The sequence below is a fragment of the Podarcis cretensis genome, assembly GCF_951804945.1.
Source record: "Podarcis cretensis genome assembly, chromosome: 16".
In the NCBI taxonomy this organism is placed as follows: Eukaryota; Metazoa; Chordata; class Lepidosauria; order Squamata; family Lacertidae; genus Podarcis; species Podarcis cretensis.
This window is the reverse complement of record NC_137186.1, coordinates 13,732,465-13,751,092: the sequence shown is the minus strand read 5'-3', so window position 1 is coordinate 13,751,092 and position 18,628 is coordinate 13,732,465. Positions and strand designations below refer to the sequence as shown.

The window sequence follows — 18,628 nt, the reverse complement described above, 5'->3', positions numbered from 1 at the left end:
GAATGCATCCTCTGAACTCCTTCGCTCCAGACTACAGAGGTGGATCATGATGCAAAGCTCTCTCCTCCTGCGTTTGAGTGGCATTGACTGAGGCTAACCGGAGGCCTCTACAAAGCTGCTAATCCTCCTCCTTTCACCAAGGGAGGCCTCTGCTAGTCAGCTGGCCTGGGCTTCTGCTGCTCCAGCATTTTTTAAAAGAGCAAATGGGGGGGGGGGTGCGAGTGAGAAGGCAGCCCAAGAGATGCCACCACCAGAAGCCTAGGACTCATGATGCAAGCTGTGTTTACATGGATAAGTTCCAGTACCACGTCCGCTGGGCAGTGCCAAGGAACGTGTGTTCTTGGCCTCAGGGTCCTCCATTGACCCCCAAGGAAAGGGGATGCAGTGAATCTGGTTGCCCTCTCTGCTCCCGAAATACTCCGAAATCTGCATTTCCCAAAATTTTGCAATGCACTTCTGCAGCCCAGCCAGGTGAATATATTAGTGGAAAGTGCATTAAAAGCGGAAATTGCTTTGCCATAAAGATATATATTGGGCAAAACGTCATAGCAAGAGAGGAGAAATTCACACTAAAATGCTGCCAAGTTTTCACAAGGACTTGTCTTTAAGAAACACACAAACTGATGAGGAAATGTGGAGAACAGGACTCGAGAGTGGAGAAATGAGAAACAGAATCCAGAGTTAACAGATCCACCCATTCCTAGCCACAGGGTCCTCCTTGTTTGTCCTCACATAAAGGGGTTGAAGCGAATCAAGTCCCTCCCACAGTGCTTCCAGCATAAGGTAGAGAGGGAGGTGGGAGACGGACAGAGAGCAAGTGGCCGAGGGCGAAAAGTCAAGGAGCTGCCTGGAGCATCCTGATGAAACCGACTGTGGAGGATGAGCCAGGAATAGCTAAGTGAGATCCATCCAGCCCTTATGTGGGAAAGGTTGTGTGGGAAAGTGGCACCTTGATTCCCATCTATGGCTGGGAAGGATGGGACAGGGTCTGGGTGGGGGCCAGTCAAAGAAGGGAACCTCCACGCTTGCTTTGTGAAACAGCACTAAGCAAGGTCAGGCTTTCGGCAAATTGTGCTCAGTGCAAAATCCTAACCTGATGTGTGCATGGGCTGGGAGCCTGCTCAGGTGAGAACTGGTCCATCTTGATCTGTATTGTCTACGCTGACTGGCAGCAGCTCTCCAAGGTTTGAGGCTTGAGACATTCCCAGTCTTTCCTGGAGACCCTGGGGAATCTCCTGCATGTAAGGCTCCACCACCAAGCTGAAGCACCACCGTCTGTTAAGAGTAATGCATTGTCCTAGAGGTGTATGGGGTGTTAGGGGAGGAGTGGTGCCTCTGGTGGGGGGGGGGGGGAACACATCATGCTCTTTCTGGGGCACTTTGTCCACCTTTGGTCCCCACCCTGCACTCAGCTCTCACCTGTGGCTCCTAGAAGCTGTCAGCATGCAACAGTGGCCACACCCCGGAACAGCTTCGACTGGCTGGCTAAACCCGGTGAGGGTAGCTAGTGGGTCACAAAGTTAGGGACTTCCCTGGCATGTGAAGACAGGCATTGGCAGATTGAGTGGGCGAGGCCAAAGGTGGGTCCCACGGTCAATAAGGCGGTTTCTGCATGTGCTGCAGAGGGAAGTGAGAGGCAGATGGGGCTCATCAACCTGGGAAAGAAGCCCATCTAGGAGAAGGAATACTCTGATCCTAAACCTCTGCAGGCTTGCAGGGTATATTCAGGAGAAGAAAAGGCTAAGAGGGAAAACCCTACACAAATCTGGAGCCCCTAGGATGGTTGGATGGCATCTTGGATGCCTCCTTCCGGCAACTCCTGCAGCTAAGCTGCCAAATGTATTGCTTTCCTTTCCTTTGGATCACATAATTGAGGCTGAGGGGTTGTCTTGTCGTCTGGGCAGCCCAGGCCCTCCATACACACTGCCCAGGCTTGGTACCCTAAGGAGGTCACTTTGGCACTGCTAGCTCTGTATTGCTGACAAGTGGCTGTAACTCACTAGAGTCATAGAGCAGATAACTTTCCCAACCCCTGCCTTGAGATGCCCAGTATGCAAACCACTGAGCTGCCGTCGTTCCCCTGAAAAGAAAAACTAAGAGTCCATTCCTCATGGTTCTGAATGAAGGACTGCATTAAGGAAACTGTCTTAAAGTGAATCAAATAAATGCTCCATCCAGTTCAGCAGCGTCCACACTGACTGGCAGCAGCTGCGCCCCCAGGGTCTCTCCTCGTCCGAGCAGGAAACGACAGAGGCTCAGTCTGGAGTTTTTTTGTACAAAGCAAGTGCTCTGCCCCTGAATCATAGAGTTGAAAGGGACCCCAAGGACCATCTAGTCCATCTCCCTGCAATGAAGGAATATCAACTAAAACCAGGGATATATATTTGATAAAATAAACGAATAGGAATATGCAATTAAGTGTATTGTAGGCATGGCTAGGCGAATGGCAACCGAAGCAGTGCATTGTGGGAAGACATGGAAAGCAAGCGACCACCGCAGGAGATCGGCTAAGACACAACTACTGTACTGTACAGTACTCTTAGCAAAGCCCTCTGCTTCGTAGATCTCGCGCCACTTCCTACGTAACGTGACGGCGCCTTTCTAACTGCCCTTTTCTGAAGCCACTTCTCCGCCCCTTCTATCATGTCTGCAAGAGGGCGCAATACTAACGCGGTGCTAACGGAACTTCCGGTATACTGGGAGGGGAGGGTTTCCCATAGAGATGTATAGGTCTAGAGTGATACCGCCGGAATTTTTCAGATTCCAAAGCACATGGGGGGGCGCATTTCACCACAGAGGTGCTAAGGAATAGAGCGTCGCCATTCCATATAAGCCAAGATGGCGGCGTTCCTCCCCTCCCGGAAGTTTGGGTCTCTGACTCTATGAGCCGCTCTATTTTTTCCTCTATAGAATCATTACGTTGGCCAATGGCGGCTGCCGATCTCGTTTATAACGGAAGTCCCGGCTCCTGTTAGAGCTCTATGGTCAGCCGCCATCTTGTTCTTGCTTCGTACCGGAGGAGAGGAGGAAGGTTGCATCTCTCGGCCTCATCATGTCCCTGCAGTTGCTGAGAAGAGCGGCGCTCAGGCTGCCCAGCCTGGCTCCCCAGCCTGTCAGAGGCATCACTGCTAAGGCCCCCAAGGATCCTATAGGGCCCGCGGTAAGGAGGCACCGGGGAGGGTTATGGGGAGGAGGAGGATTCCGTTTTAAAATATTTTGATTGGAGACGAGAAAATACAGAACCAGGAGGAAAAGAAAAAAGGTGGCGCGGACCACCGCCGTTGCTCATGGAAATGGGTGACGTAAATCATAAATTATTCCAAATAAAATGATATTTGGATTAGTGTACAGTTGGGGAGCTGATCTTGTGCTGTTCAAAAAACGAGGTGGGTGGGGGGGATACAGACACGTTAGACGTGTGACTAGTATTCAGCGTAGGCCCTTCCTGTGCTGCACATCTAAAGCAGTTATCGTGCCCCTTTAAACAGTCGTGGTCATTGAAAGATTGGTCATTGAAAGGTGTTTGGTTGGGTGGTATGATGTGTATCAATCAAGCTTGCTGCTAGGAAGGAGTTGAAGTTGGGCAAGAGATTAAGGGTGAGTGAGGACAGACGTCCCTTGTGGACTGCAGTGCAGGTAGGTTGTGAGTCCCTGGGCACCTAAATGATGGATGGTGTGAGGAGAGGGCTTCTGGTGGGAATGTTTGCATAATGCATATAACAGAGCTTTTATAGATGTCATTTGTTACAGAGAGCCTTTTGGGCCTACCAAGTAATCCATTAATCTCTTGCTTCCTGTGCTTAGCTGATGTTCTCTGTCAGCTCTCAGTAGTGTCTTGTAGCTGGAGATGTGAACAGCCATGTCTGATTTTTTAAATTTTATTTTTAAGCATTATAGAGTAGTGTTTTCACATGTAGTAGCTTCAGCTGTGGTTGTTTCTTTGATTATGCAAATCGTCACTAGATACTCTTCTCTCTAGCGCTGGCATTTAGAGGATTGGATCTAGCCCTGGGGCATCTGCTTGCCGCTGATCCTTCCTTTCCTCAAGTCTTAGAGCTGAGCGCTGCTGCTTTTGTCTTCTCTTGTACAGGAGACGGTTATTGGCCTGACCACCTTCTTCATAGCATTCCTGGTCCCATCAGGCTGGATCCTGAAGAACTTGGAAAGCTACAAGACCAGAGAATGAGGAAGGAGGAGTGGACCAACCCTCATCAGCCCTGAAACACAGGTGCTACTTCCTCCCCAGTTGCATGGCTTCCTCCATTCCAGGGAAGAGTTCTCTCCAAGGCCAATCTTCCATGGGGACCAATGTCCAGAAATAGACTCTCTGCTGCTTCCCAGCCGTCACAGAGGATGTAGTTCAAGATGGCAGCACTCCGGAGACTTAAATCTGTTACAATAAATCCTGTTACATTCCTGTACTTGTGTCCTCTTTTATCTCTTGTTAACTGTTGGCAGAACACATAGAATTATACTTTGAAACATCCCAAATAAATTGATGCACAGTTATCTACAGTGCTACCTTAAGTTACAAACACTTTGGGTTATGAACGCCACTAACCCGGAAGTAGTCCCACGGGTTGAGAACTTTGCCCCAGGATGAGAATGGAAATCGCGCACTGGTGGCAGCGGGAAGCCCCATTAGTGAAAGCATACCTCAGGTTAAGAACTGTTTCGGGTTAAGAACGGACCTCCGGAACAAATTAAATTCATAACCCAAGGTACCACTGTTTGTGCTTCTTCTGAGGAGTGCAATCAAACTTGCATCTCTTGTTATTATTAATTTATTGATACTCTGCCTTTTCCCCCGATGGGAATCAAAGCAGCTTACAATTGAAAATAAGAATCACTAAAAACATGGGGGGAGGAATAATTTTAAAAAGCAATTAAACATTGATAGAATTCGAACTATATACATTCATAAAATACAGTCGTACCTTGGTTGTCAAACGCCTTGGTACTCGGATGTTTTGGCTCCCGAACTCTGCAAACCCGGAAGTGAGTGTTCCAGTTTGCAAAAGTTCTACTTCCGACGGGGTTTCTGCAGCTTCCGATTGGCTACAGGAGCTTCATGCAGCCAATCAGAAGCTGTGCTTTGGTTTCAGAACATTTTGGAAAGGGAAAACAAGCTCTTTAGGACCCCAGAGATTCCTTTTGCCAGGTGTCCAAACAAATCAATTACGGATCTGCCTTCACTCATTGGCTAAAAACACTGACAGGTGGGAGCAGCCATGCGCCTTATTTCACAGAAATTGCTTAGAAGGGGGCCTGCACATTCTGCTTTGTATCTTCCTAGGAGGGCTGAACTTACCGTATTGGCCCAAATATAAGCCACACTTTTCCCCCCAAATTCTGACAGTGAAAAGTTAAAGTGGGGCTTATATTCATGACCTTACACTGCCAGCAAAGCGGAGTGGCTCCCACCCCACCACCAAGGAAAGAGCCCTGGAGCTTGGGCCATGGCACGAAGCCCACCCACTGCTCCCCTGAGCACAGGTCAGTTGCAGACCATGGGACTTGCCCTGAAGCCAATACAAGTATTTTAAGCACAACGTTTTTTCATGTTTCAAAGGCACAGAGATCTGTTCCATGTGAACGTAGCCCTAAGTTTGCAAAGCAGTGATGGGTGACCCCCACCTCCTCAAACGGTTGGATCAGAAATAAGCCATGCTATTTCCCATCCTGTGCAAAAGTGAAAAATAACTTTGCTTGTTTTTGAGCCAATCTGAATTTGGACTGGAGGCCACCAGCTGCAGCCCTAATCCCCAAGCTTCCCTCCCTTATCTCCCCATAAGCCTCCCTGCCTGCTCATCCAATACCCCCTTCCTTCCCACCCACTCACCCAACCCCCCAAACCCCTTTTTCCTGCCCCACATGCCTGAGTACTGCTGCTGACACACTTAATTTGGGGAAAAACAGGAAAGAGAAAGGTCTCTTACCACCTCCTGCTGGTGCCACATCCAAGAAGCCCACAGGGAAACTATTGAAACGCCTCTTGGGAGAAACTACATTTCCCAGGATTGACTTAGGGACACATTTATTTGGGTATTGTCTTTTCTATCCCCCCCCTTGAATTTTAAACATGTGGCTTATATTCGGGTGCTGCTTATATTCGGGCCAATACAGTACTTTAAAAATGATAATAATGAAAGCTCAGGGTCTGAGGCACTAATGAAGGTCTTTACAGACACACAGTTAGTGACCCCCCATTTAGAATATTGATAATTGAATAGTGTGGATACTTAGGAGTAAAATGGCTAGCAGTAACAGAATGAATAATGTCATAGTCAATTTATTTATATACCCTATTTTCCACAAATGTATTTGTCGTTCACATTTTTTTTTTAAAAAAAGGCTAAATAGTCATACAGTGACAATCCATAATAAAAAAGTAAAATAATATGACTACAGCATTAACACTAGAAACCCCCCCACCAACAATTAACAGTTTAATGTAGGCCATATTGTAAGTGAGCATAAAGATCACCCAAAGGTCAAGTAAAGCTTGTAGGCCATATTGTAAGTGAGCATAAAGATCACCCAAAGGTCAAGTAAAGCTATCTACCGTATTTTTCGCTCTATAACACGCACCCGACCATAACACGCACATAGTTTTTAGAGGAGGAAAACAAGAAAAAAAATATTCTAAACGAAACAGTGGATGTATGATTTTTGTGGTTTATGCTGTGGCCACAGACATGTGATCTGACGGTGAGTTTGGGGTAGCCCAATGCAAAAATCCTGAGGATCCATGTGGATCCATGCTTTGTAACCACATTTTTGCACCACTGCGGCCCCAGGCAACAGTGGGTGCGTGATTTTTTTGGTGCAAGCTGTAACCATGGACATGCTATGTGATCTGATGGTGAATTTGGGGTGACCCAGTTCAAAAATCCTGAGGATCCATGTGGATCCGTGCTTTGTAACCACGTTTTAAGTGGGGAGAGAAGGAAAAGCACTCAAGGGACAAGAAGTACGCGTGGGGTGGGTGGAGAAGGACGCTGCTAATAATGCAGAAGAGGGGTATAAGAGGAGAAGGCTCCTCTCCTCTTCCGCTTAGCTCCTTTAAAGCAAGCAGGCTCTGCTTCTCTCCCTCCTCCCCGGCTCGCTGAAAAACTTTGCTGCTATTTAGCAAGCTGAGTGGGGAGGAGAGAGGGACAGAGAGCCTGCTTGCTTTAAAGGGGCCAACCGGACAGGAGCCGCTTACACTCGTGTAAGCAGCTCCTCTCCTCTCCCGCTGTGCTCCTTTAAAGCAAGCAGGCTCTCTGTCCCTCTCTCCTCCCCACTCAGCGGCTCTTCTCCCGCTTTGCTGTTTCAAAGTGAGCCACGGAGGAGGGAAGGAAGGGGAACCATGGATCCTCTGCTCACGACTGCAGCAGATCCCCCCGCCATCCATAGGCATTCGCTCCATAACACGCACAGACATTTCCCCTTACTTTCTAGGAGGAAAAAAGTGAGTGTTATGGAGAGAAAAATACGGTAATAACTTCCACATCCAAAAGTAGTACCCAAAGCTGACAGTGTCAGTATTTACACGCCCAAAAGCCCTCTCTCAGAGCTGGAGAGTGGAATAAGGAAGGTAGAACCAACCCCTCCCCGGACAATGGTCAATGTAGGGTTTTATCCAATGCTAGTCTTGCACAGACTTGATCAGTTGCAATTAATGAACTCAAGGTAGTCATGCTCATTAAATTCAATGGGTCTACTCTGAGTGAATGTTACCAGATTTCTTTCAATGAATCTGGGGACACTTTTCAACTTCAATGGATTTTGTATGGGGGCTGATTTGTAAATCCAGGGACTGTCTCCGGAATATGGGGATGTCTGGTAACCTTACTCTGAGTACGGCCAGCATAGGATTCAATCCACAATCTCTTTAAAAGAGCTACTACAGCTGCTCCATCCTGGCCTTTTAATGGCTCAATAAATCATTTAATCCCCCAGCTCTTGCCAAGAGGCATCCATAGCCACGTGGAGAAAGGCAGGAATCAAGCAGGCTAATGAAAAAACTGGCTGACTTCCTTCCAATTTGTAGGAAAGCAGGACTGGATCTGACTGGCTGGCCAGTTAGTAAGGGGGCGGGAAGCAGGGGGGCGTTCAACCTAAATGCTCTTTATACAAGTGTTGTTGGGTGTTTTCTTGCAACTTCATTCAAGCAGTGCAGTTTCTAAAGACATTTTTATGTAGGTAGTTTGTGTTCAACACTTTAGAGATGTGTGCATATCTAATATAAGTTACAATGCTAACTTGTCTGTGTCAGAAGCTACGTTTTACTGATTTGCAGTAGGGGTTTATTCCCAGGTAAATAGGGTTAGCATTGTAGCCTTCCTCTCATGACTTGGTTGGCTTGCTAAAATAGATATGATGGTTTTATGGTTTCTTGCTTAGTAATTACGGTACTTGCTTCTTATGGTTTCTTACAATTATTATACAGTATAGTATATTGTTAAAGTTGTACATGTTTTTGGCTGATTTTCCCCAGGCTTATTTTCTCCTCCAGTACAGTGGTACCTCGGGTAAAGTACTTAATTCGTTCTGGAGGTCCGTACTTAACCTGAAACTGTTCTTAACCTGAAGTTTAACTAATGGGGCCTCCCGCTGCTGCCGCGCTGCTGGAGCACGATTTCTGTTCTTAACCTGAAGCACTATTTCTGGGTTAGCGGAGTCTGTAACCTGAAACGTATGTAACCTGAAGCGTATGTAACCCGAGGTACCACTGTATTGTATTCTGCTTTGGGAAAATATTGAAAGATGATAAACAAATATATGTAAGTAAATTTTTCATTTCTAAGTTGCAATGAAACTTTTGAGTGTCTTGTAATAGACTGACATAACTACTCATCAAGAAACGAATCAGCCCCCACTCCCTGTTTTTTTAGTTTTCAAAAACAGGATAGTGTGTTTTTTATGATGGCATGTTACTTTCCTTCTGCTGTTCTGAATCTAATGATTGTTTAGAGCACACTCTTTTATTTGGAAGTTTTAAAGTTTGGCAAAAAGAAAGAAAGGAAAAAAGACTGTGCCCTGCAAGCTTTTCAGCAGCAGTTTCTTTTTCATTCAAAACGAGTTTCGAGTTCCCGTCATATTGGGATTAATTAAAATGCATTGGAAGTGTGTTGCCTCTCATTGGCAGTAGGTGGCGCAGTTGTGTGGTTCTAAGGTTATTCTCTAGTTAAAGAGACATCCAGCTTTGCTTGGTTGTGATTCATTACATTTTATATTTTGCCTTCTGCCCAAGATGTAGCTCAAGACGGTGTATGTGGGGCTTCCAGTCTTCCATCCTGGAGGTACCAGGACAAAGACAAACTTTGCATTAGCAAGCTTGCTAGACTGATCATGTGTTTTTAGGAACATCTGGGAATCTAGCCCATCGGTAGGCAAACTAAGGCCCGGATCCGGCCCAATCGCCTTCTAAATCCAGCTTGCGAACAGTCCTGGAATCAGCGTGTTTTTACATGAGTAGAATGTGCCCTTTCATTTAAAATGCATCTCTGGGTGATTTGTGGGGCATAGGAATTCGTTCATCCCCCCCCCCCATATAGTCCGGCCCCCAACAAGATCTGAGGGACAGTAGACCGGCCCCCTGCTGAAAAAGTTTGCTGACCCCTGATCTAGCCTCTTAGCAGCAGTATAGTATAGTGGAAAGATTGTGGTTGCACTCAGGTGGGATTCCCTGTGGGAATTCCCATAGGTCATCTGGTTGTCCATAATGAGAACAAGAGGCAGGAGAGATTCTTGCCTTGCAGGGGGTTGGACTAGATGACCCTTGGGGTCCCTTCCAACTCTACAGTTCTATGACTAGGTGGGCATGTGGCTTGATCCAGCAGAGCTCTTCTTGAGGCAGAAATGTTCTTGGGTTTTTCATGTGAATTGAGGATGCCTTAGGAGCCTCCTCACAGGAAAACAAACTAGCTCTTATATAGCAAGATGGTAGCTCCACCGATGGTTCACTTTTTTGCCTGGTATAGTAAAAATTTTGTGAAAAGTTTCAGAAAGCCCAGCTTTCACTCCTTCCCATCTTTTTCAAGCAACAGGGAGCGGTGACAGACTCTTGGCACATAAATCAATACGATAAGTTACTCTCCTGCTGATGGCTTTAGTGTCATGGTTTAGCTAGCTCCTGTTTCATTAGTTATATTGGTGTTCTTGGGTCCCCAAATGTTGGACTACAAATACCATCTTCCCTAGCTATTTTTAACCAGTCAGGGATGATGGGAGTTGTAGTCCAGCAACATCCTGGAATACAGGGTGCTATATCACAGGCAAGTCCTATTTCCTTGGTCCGAGCAATGCTCTGTGTTGGCAACTTCCTTTTTTAAAAAAATGATTTGCATATAGCATTTCAGTTTCATGCTCCATTTACAGGGGAGGCAAGTACCTAAAACATGGCTGGACAACCTTTTTCAGCCTGAGGGTTAAATCTCACTTCTGGGTTGGCTGGTTTTTTGCTTCCTTCCACTATGTTCCTTTTCCTCCCAGGGACACCATGTTGGAAGCCAACGCCACACCTGATGACACGGAGGCTTCCGTTCAAGAAATCCCAGAAGCTCCCAGAGCGGTCCAGACCCCTCTGAGGAGCCAGCAGGAGAAGAGGAGTATAGAAGAGAGGTTGGGATTGTACCACACCCTGCCCAAGAGACGTGAACGCATTGGCTTCTATAAGGGCAGGCCCATCTTGTCCAAAGTAGACTCCTTCCGACTGAAGAAGCCCTTGTAGGCCTGCCATGGCTGGATCTTCCCCCAGTCCTTTGGTAAGTCTTCCCTTCTCCCAGCCTCCCAAGTATGGGTAAGGGCAAAACCTCAGGGGCAGGGTATCTGCTTTGCCTGCAGAAGGTCCCAGGTGGCAGGATCAGTCCCCAGCATCTCCAGGTGGAACTGCGGAAGACTCTCTATTTGATGCCCTGCCTGCCAACCAGTAGAGACCACGGGTCTTCAACCCATAGCTAGGTCATGAGGCCATCTCAGGTGGGTTGTTGCTATCATAAAAATATTCAATAAACGTTCATATTTTATATCTTTTCAACTAATTTAAGAGTAGTTTAATAATAATAATAATAACAAATTTTTATTTATGCCCCGCCCTTCCTGGTTCAGAAAACCGGGCTCAAGGTGGCTAACAACAAATTTAAAACACTTAATTCATGCAACAAAAAACAGCATAAAATACAGTATAAAACGTGAATAACAATAAATTCAGAATTCAAAAATCAATTTAGGGGGGAAATCCATCCAATAAACATTAGATGATCACCAGGGCTAGCTGGCTAAATTAGTCCTATTTGGGCCAGCGAGGAGACCAGGGGAGAATTAGCTGTGGGATCCCAGAGCGGGTAATCTTCATAAAAAGGGGAGGGGGAAGGAAGAAAGGGGAATAAACAATCAGGCTAAGTGATTTACTAGTCAAGTTGCATCTGCTTCCTGACTCAGGGGTCTAAGGGGAGCCCCAGTGAGCTCAACTAAACTTACTTCTGTTTTCCTGGGATTCACTGAATTCAGTAGGGCTTGCTTGTGAGTAGACACACATCTGCTTGCACTGCTTACCGACAAACACCCTCCCCATCATTCTCACATGGTACCCAACCTCCCATTTCAGCATAAGGCTGCCAGCTAAACCTCCCCTCCATTCTGTCCCCCCAAAAAAGCCTTCCTCCCACCAATCTCCTTTTTTTATCAAAGGGAGGAAGGGCAAGCAAAAAGACAGTCTCCTTTAAAGGTAAAGGTACCCCTGCCCATACGGGCCAGTCTTGACAGACTCTGGGGTTGGTGCGCCCATCTCACTCAAGAGGCCGGGGGCCAGCGCTGTCCGGAGACACTTCCGGGTCACGTGGCCAGCGTGACGAAGCTGCATCTGGCGAGCCAGAGCCGCACACGGAAACGCCGTTTACCTTCCCGCCAGTAAGCGGTCCCTATTTATCTACTTGCACCCGGAGGTGCTTTCGAACTGCTAGGTTGGCAGGCGCTGGGACCGAGCAGCGGGAGCGCACCCCGCCGCAGGGATTCGAACCTTAAATAATAATAATAAAAAACCTTCCTTTTTGATATGGAGGAAAGCTGTTTAGGGGAAAACAACAACATAAACACCACCAGAAAACAAAAACAATAACTATTCTGCCTCTATTTTTCCTAATAGAAAAAAGAAAGAAGTCCAGTCATGAGGGGTTCCTCCTGGATTGTTAGCAGACTCTGCATAAATAGCTGATCTCTAAGTGGGAAGATAGCAGGACGCAGGTGGCGCTGTGGGTTAAAGCCTCAGCGCCTAGGGCTTGCCGATCGAAAGGTCGGCGGTTCGAATCCCTGCGGCGGGGTGCGCTCCCGCTGCTCGGTCCCAGCGCCTGCCAACCTAGCAGTTCGAAAGCACCTCCGGGTGCAAGTAAATAAATAGGGACCGCTTACCAGCGGGAAGGTAAACGGCGTTTCCGTGTGCTGCTCTGGCTCGCCAGAGCAGCGATGTCACGCTGGCCACGTGACCCGGAAGTGTCTCCGGACAGCGCTGGCCCCTGGCCTCTTGAGTGAGATGGGCGCACAACCCCAGAGTCTGTCAAGACTGGCCCGTACGGGCAGGGGTACCTTTACCTTTACCTTTAAGTGGGAAGATACCAGTGAAACTGAAAGAGTTTGCTGGTTTGTGTGAGGGTTTATCTTCATTTCTTAGGAGGGAGGAGGGAGAGAGGAAACAAAGCTGGACACACAGTGCCTGCAAATTATCTGCAAAGTAACTAAAGCACAGTATGGGTTCAGCTGAGATTACCCCTGGGAAGCTGTTAAGTGTCCACCTTTTGTTCACTGGTATATTGCCATTTTGAAATACTTACCACTTATATACTGGTAATCAAGGTATTCAACAGTAGAGCCAAACCTCGGTTGTAATCTGTTCTGGAAGACCGTTCGACTTTTGAAACGTTCGGCAACCGAGGCGCAGCTTTTGATTGGTTGGAAGAGCTTCTTGCACTCAGAGCCAGTGAGGTGTAGTGGTTAAGAGCGGTAGTCTCGTAATCTGGGGAACCGGGTTCGGGTCTCCGCTCCTCCACCTGCAGCTGCTGGGTGACCTTGGGCTAGTCACACTTCTCTGAAGTCTCTCAGCCCCACTCACCTCACAGTGTTTGTTGTGGGGGAGGAAGGGAAAGGAGAATGTTAGCCGCTTTGAGACTCCTTAAAGAGAGTGAAAGGCATGATATCAAATCCAAACTCTTCTTCTTCTTCTTCTTCTTCTTCTTCTTCTTCTTCTTCTTCTTCTTCTTCTTCTTCTTCTTCTTCTAGCGGAAGCCGCGTCGGACGTTTGGGTTCGGAGAAACGTTCGAAAACTGGAGCATTTACTTCCAGGTTTTCAGCTTTCGGGAGCCGAAATGTACGATAACAGAGGCATTCGGGAACCGAGGTTTGACTATATGACAATTTATTGCACAGCCCTAGACATGGCCACTTGGTTCGAAAAAGTCCTCCTGTTATGCTGTTGGACTAGGATTTGGGAGACCAATATTCAAATCCCCACTCAACCTTGATGCTCACTGGGTAATGTTGGGAGACCATCTGTCTCTCAGCCTAGCCTACCTCGTGGGGTTGTTGTGAGGGAAATATGGAGAGCAGGCCACCTTTAGCTCCTTGCAGGAAAGGTGGGCTATCAATGGAGCAATTCTGTAAGTAATAAAACTACTCCCATTCTCATCCTCTTTGGGTCCTGTTCCTCCCTTAGAAGCCAACTCTTGAGGAGAAATGAATGTGTCCTTTATCCACAGCCTGCATCTCCCACATTGCAAGAGCCAAAGTATGTTTTGAACTGTTGGTGACATACTGTCAGACAACTGTGCGCTGTTGTTTTTCTAATATATATTTAACCCAAAAGAACAAACAGTTCTGGCTTTTAAATCTGTGTTGAACAGACTGCTGCAGAGCTAAATGAAAACAAGCTCGGGGGGGGGACCCCCTCCTGTCCTCAGCAGTGTGGAATAAGAGGCGAAGCTGAGGCTCACAACCCTTTCCCCCTCTGAAATGCCGGAGGTATGTTTTTACGTCCCCTGAGATTGCGTATGTGCCGTACCTTTAAAGCACATTCTTTCCTTCAAAGAATTATAAGCGCTGTAGCTTACCCCTTGAAGAATGGGAACTGTAGTTTAAGGGTGCTGGGAACTGTAGCTTTGTGAGGGGTAAATGACAGTTCCCAGGATTCTTGGAGTAGGAAGGAAGCCATGTGCTTTTAAATGTATGGTGTGGATGCGACCTGAAACAATTGTCAAATCAATTCATTATATTTGTTATCATGACAGAACACTTTGCAAGCCTTGAAAATTAGTTGATGCTTACACACACACACACACACACACACACACTACATGGGGCTTTGCTTCCCCACTTCTGGTCCAGCTGCGCCATTACCTGCCCCACTGTTAAGTTGTGGGCAAACATGTCAGACGACACAGCGATTCTTTAAACAGCTCTTCTTTATTCAGATGCCAGAACAGAACTAGGCTGAGGAGCTCAGTCAGCCTGCTTATATAGAGCTCCAGAACAATGCAACTGTTGCCATTTTCTAAAACTATCCAATCACTGAACGTCACTTTTCGATCCTTCATTTGCATACAAAACTATCCAATCACTGAACGTCACTTTTCGATCCTTCATTTGCATAACTATCTACAGTATCCCCCTGCTGGCCCAGGGGGAACTTCAGTACATAACACCCACAGGTGGGCGTAGCTTGGGCAAAATGGCCTTGTGGGACCCAATGGGGAGGCTTAGTGGGCATAGCCAAGGGCCTATGGCTGCTGATTCCCCACCCCTGTCTTAGCTAATCTGACGCCATCTACAAGTTTCTATTGGAAATTTGTGCTTTTTAAGACTTTATTCTTTTATTTCTGGTCATCCATTCCCTTCAGATCTTATCATTTCTCAGATACCTTCGTACACTTCTTTTGCCGCTGTTAACAAGTACTTTGACTTTTCTCCATTTTAAATTGTTCCGCAACCGTCAAGTAATTGCTGTATTGATCTTTGTCTGGAAATGTCAAGTTTCTCCAACTGTCCTTCTAAAGAATTTTCCTGCTACATAATTATCATCTGGTTTCACTTTTGCTGCTCTACTAAACTGGCAGGATCTTTAAAAATAAATAAATCTGCATGAGCTAATGCAGGTAAATCAGTATTTGACTTTAACGGCATTTAAATGCTGTATTCATATGTCTTATTTTAATTTGGCTTCTGTTTCCATCCAAGTGTTTCTTCAAAGTAATCATAAAACGACCAATTACTACATAGAGTGCCTGGGGGGGGGGTTTGTCAAGCTTTTACCTTTTACAATCTGAATAAATGTTTACTAATTACAGGTAACCCTGCATTAATCTCATCTGACCTCCTGGTTAATATGGGAAACAACATTCCGTTGGGCTTCGAGATAGCTGTGAACGAGCAGATTAATGAGTGCTAATGACGGTGCCGATCTGTTGCAAAACCAATTAACGCAGATTGGAACGTTGTTAAAATCCATTTTTTAAAAATAAAATAAAATAAATGAGCTTCCTTATCTGTCTTGTGGAATACATATGGGGCTTTGTACCTTTTTTGCAAAATGGCAGATAATGAGAAGATGTGTAAGTTATCTCCCACAGAACTGGATTTTTTGTGTGTCAAATTATTGAAAGGGGTGAGAGGTTGGGATGAATTGTAATTGACTTGGCTATTCTTTATGAAGTAGCATCACTAAATCAAAAGGCCAAGCTGCGAATGATTAATACTGAAACAAGCAACTGGGAAGATCATGACTGGATAGCTCAGTCAGTTAGAGCACGGTGCTGAAACCGCCGAGGAGGCTGCAGGTTCAATCCCCGTATGGGACAGCTGCAGGGGGTTGGACTACATGATCCTCAGGATCCCTTCCAACTCTACAAATATATGAATGTGTGACAGCTATGTGCTGTGACCCGTAGGTCAGCTAGGAAGCTGGACACGTCTTTTATTTGGATGTATTGTTTTAAAACTGGGAGTTTCCATAACCATACTTATGAGCACCTCCTCCTTTTCTACAATCTATGTCCTACTGTGAAAGCAACAGCCTCCCCCGCCCTCCATGGCATTTGCCTCAGCAGCAGCTGTTCACAGGTACATTTCACTTGTACATGGAAGTTCCATTTAGATGCCATGGGTCATAAATATACCTTTCTCCACAAATTTGGCTGCCTCTAGACTGTCGGCATTGTGTAGAAGGAATTCAAGCAGACATTGAGAAAGTTAGGTTTGTGTAATTAAAGCACTTAGTCGCCCTAGCTCGACAATCCCGCTTAAAAAAAAGGAAAGAAATGGATGTTTTGTGGTTAGGAAAGTGACAGTGAAATGTACTGGAAAGTGTAGGAAGAATAAATGATTAATGAGAAGATGTCTGACCACCGTGCAAGCAAATAAGGACAGATGCAGGAAGAATACTTGTTACCCTTTATTCTTCCCACGGAGAAATTGGAGCAAATGCTCAATAAAGACTGGATATAATCTAACTTCTGCATAAGCTTTGTGCAAACATATCGAGATGAACGCTTGCTAAACAGGTCAACTGGAGGTGCCCTTTTGTTAACCTGCTGCTTTTTACAGGCATTGAAATGGTCATGTTGCATCCTGCAGTGGTAAATTCCATGTTAAGTGAACCTTCTTAGAAGGAACCTAAAATGCTATGAGAGAAATAAGATTAACTAAAACAAGAGAGGAAGACTAGTCCTACTACAGTTTCGCCTCCTCGAAAGGGTCACTGTGAGGCATATGCCTTTGATCTCAATGTGCAGTTTTGTTTTTTTAAAGATCTACAGTGTTTTCTTTCTGCTAAACTATTTTCTCCTCCTTCTTTCTTACAGTTCTGTTACCAGGATTCTGGTGTATCCATGAAGCAAACATCTCTTTGGATAAGTTAAGAGCCACAACAACCTGCCGTATGAAATTCCATACACATTCACAAGCACCAATATGAACTGCATTTTGCTCTTGTCTCTAGCAAGGTTGCTCCGGTCTCTTCCTCCTCCTTGCCCTCTGCATTCTTCTTTTTACAAACCTTGAAGCTTTCAATGCTAAAGAATATTCGTAAGGCAAACACTTCCATGTTAGAAGGATTAAGTTGGGGCACTGAATATGTATATAACTTCTGCTGTACAAAATGATTCTTCTCTGTTTCTCATTAGGTTTCACCGTTATTTCATTATTATCATTTTGTAATAAAAAGATTTGAAACCTCTTCAGGCTTTTAGGTACACTTAAGATGAAAAGCTTTCTATTTCTTTGCTGCGTTGAAATGAGTGCTACCTTCTATCTTCATACACCAGTATTTGCTGAATTATCAGGATAGTATATGATGAACCAGATCGCAAAATAAAAACAGGAGTAAATGTATACTAAAATTGGTACTAACATATAACACATTGAAAGTGAGGGTGTGAAAAGGTAACAGGTACAAGGACCCATTTCACCCTGATAAAACATGGCCAGGCATTTGCAGAATGAGAATCACATTATAAGTGATGATGAGAGTAAAAGAATAATTTTGGGGGAGTGGGGGAAAAGAAAAACCTTGGAAAACAATGTAACTCAAACATGAAATAATATTTTTGCACGCTTCCTTGTGACAGAGCTTTATGGCGGTGGGAGGCAGCTGGCCCATATGAAGCGGGGTGGTGAACCTCAGAGCTGTGGGCCAAATGTGGCCCTCCAGGCCTCTCTAGCAGGCCCTCAGAACTCTCCCTAGGCCACACCCATCAGTAGCCCTGCTTTGCACTCTCCTTGAATATTTTTGCCTGCTGGAATGTGTCATTGAGTTCTGATCATGTCTCTTGCTTCCCTGGATAGAGGACAAGAATGTGTGTGTAAAAAGTACCCTGCTTTCACAATGCTAAAATTTACACTTGCTGCTTCACTCACTTTTGCTTCTGACCCTAATCACCACTGCAATGTGGCCTCATAAAGTTGTCCCAAAGGGAATATGGTCCTTGGGCTGAAAAAGTTTCCGCAACCCTATTACAAAAGTATGAAGTTTTATCTTAACTAAATTATATGCAGAGTAGACTCATTGAAATAAGCAGGCCTAAGGTAGGGCCACACCTGGGATAGCTCAGCTGGTAGAACCAGTCATTGAATAATAGAATTGTAGAGTTGGAAGGGAACTTGAGGATCATCTAGTCTGCCCTCCTGAAATGCAGGAATATGCAACTGTCCCCATATGGGGATGGAACCTGCAACCTTGGCTTATCAGCACCACACTATCCATAAGACTCACCTCCAGGTCATGGGTTTGATGTCCCCACCCCCTTGGCCAAGATTCTTGCATTGCAGAGGGTTGGACTAGATGGCCCTCGTGGTCCCTTCCAACTCTACAGTTCTATTATTCCAGGCGGTTTTGACTGGAAAGTAGCCATGCCCATTATTCCCAAATAAGTCTACTCCTAGCAGGGAAACATTACTACAACCCGTTATTTCCTACCCCACCTTTTAAACTAATCGATAGACACAGCTGTGCATATTGATTTGTCGTTTTTAAAAAAGAAAGAGAAACAGCGATGCTTTGTGAAGTCATTTTGCGATCCATTCACACGGGGAGGAGGAGGAGTCGCGGCACACGGGTGACGTCATAGTCGGGCGCACGTGCTGCGGATTGTTGTGATGACGT

The 18,628-nt window shown here is 45.8% G+C and overlaps 2 long non-coding RNA genes across 2 annotated transcripts; both read left to right on the top strand.

Annotated features, from left to right (window-relative positions):
* The first annotated feature begins 2,780 nt into the window (after positions 1–2,780).
* On the top strand, positions 2,781–4,421 carry LOC307205299. The gene is made up of 2 exons (XR_013833974.1): positions 2,781–3,160; positions 4,091–4,421. It is a non-coding gene; the product is annotated as an uncharacterized lncRNA (long non-coding RNA).
* A 3,678-nt stretch (positions 4,422–8,099) lies between these two features.
* LOC307205244 lies at positions 8,100–17,151 on the top strand. The gene is made up of 3 exons (XR_013833947.1): positions 8,100–8,183; positions 10,480–10,751; positions 16,830–17,151. It is a non-coding gene; the product is annotated as an uncharacterized lncRNA (long non-coding RNA).
* Positions 17,152–18,628: the final 1,477 nt, after the last annotated feature.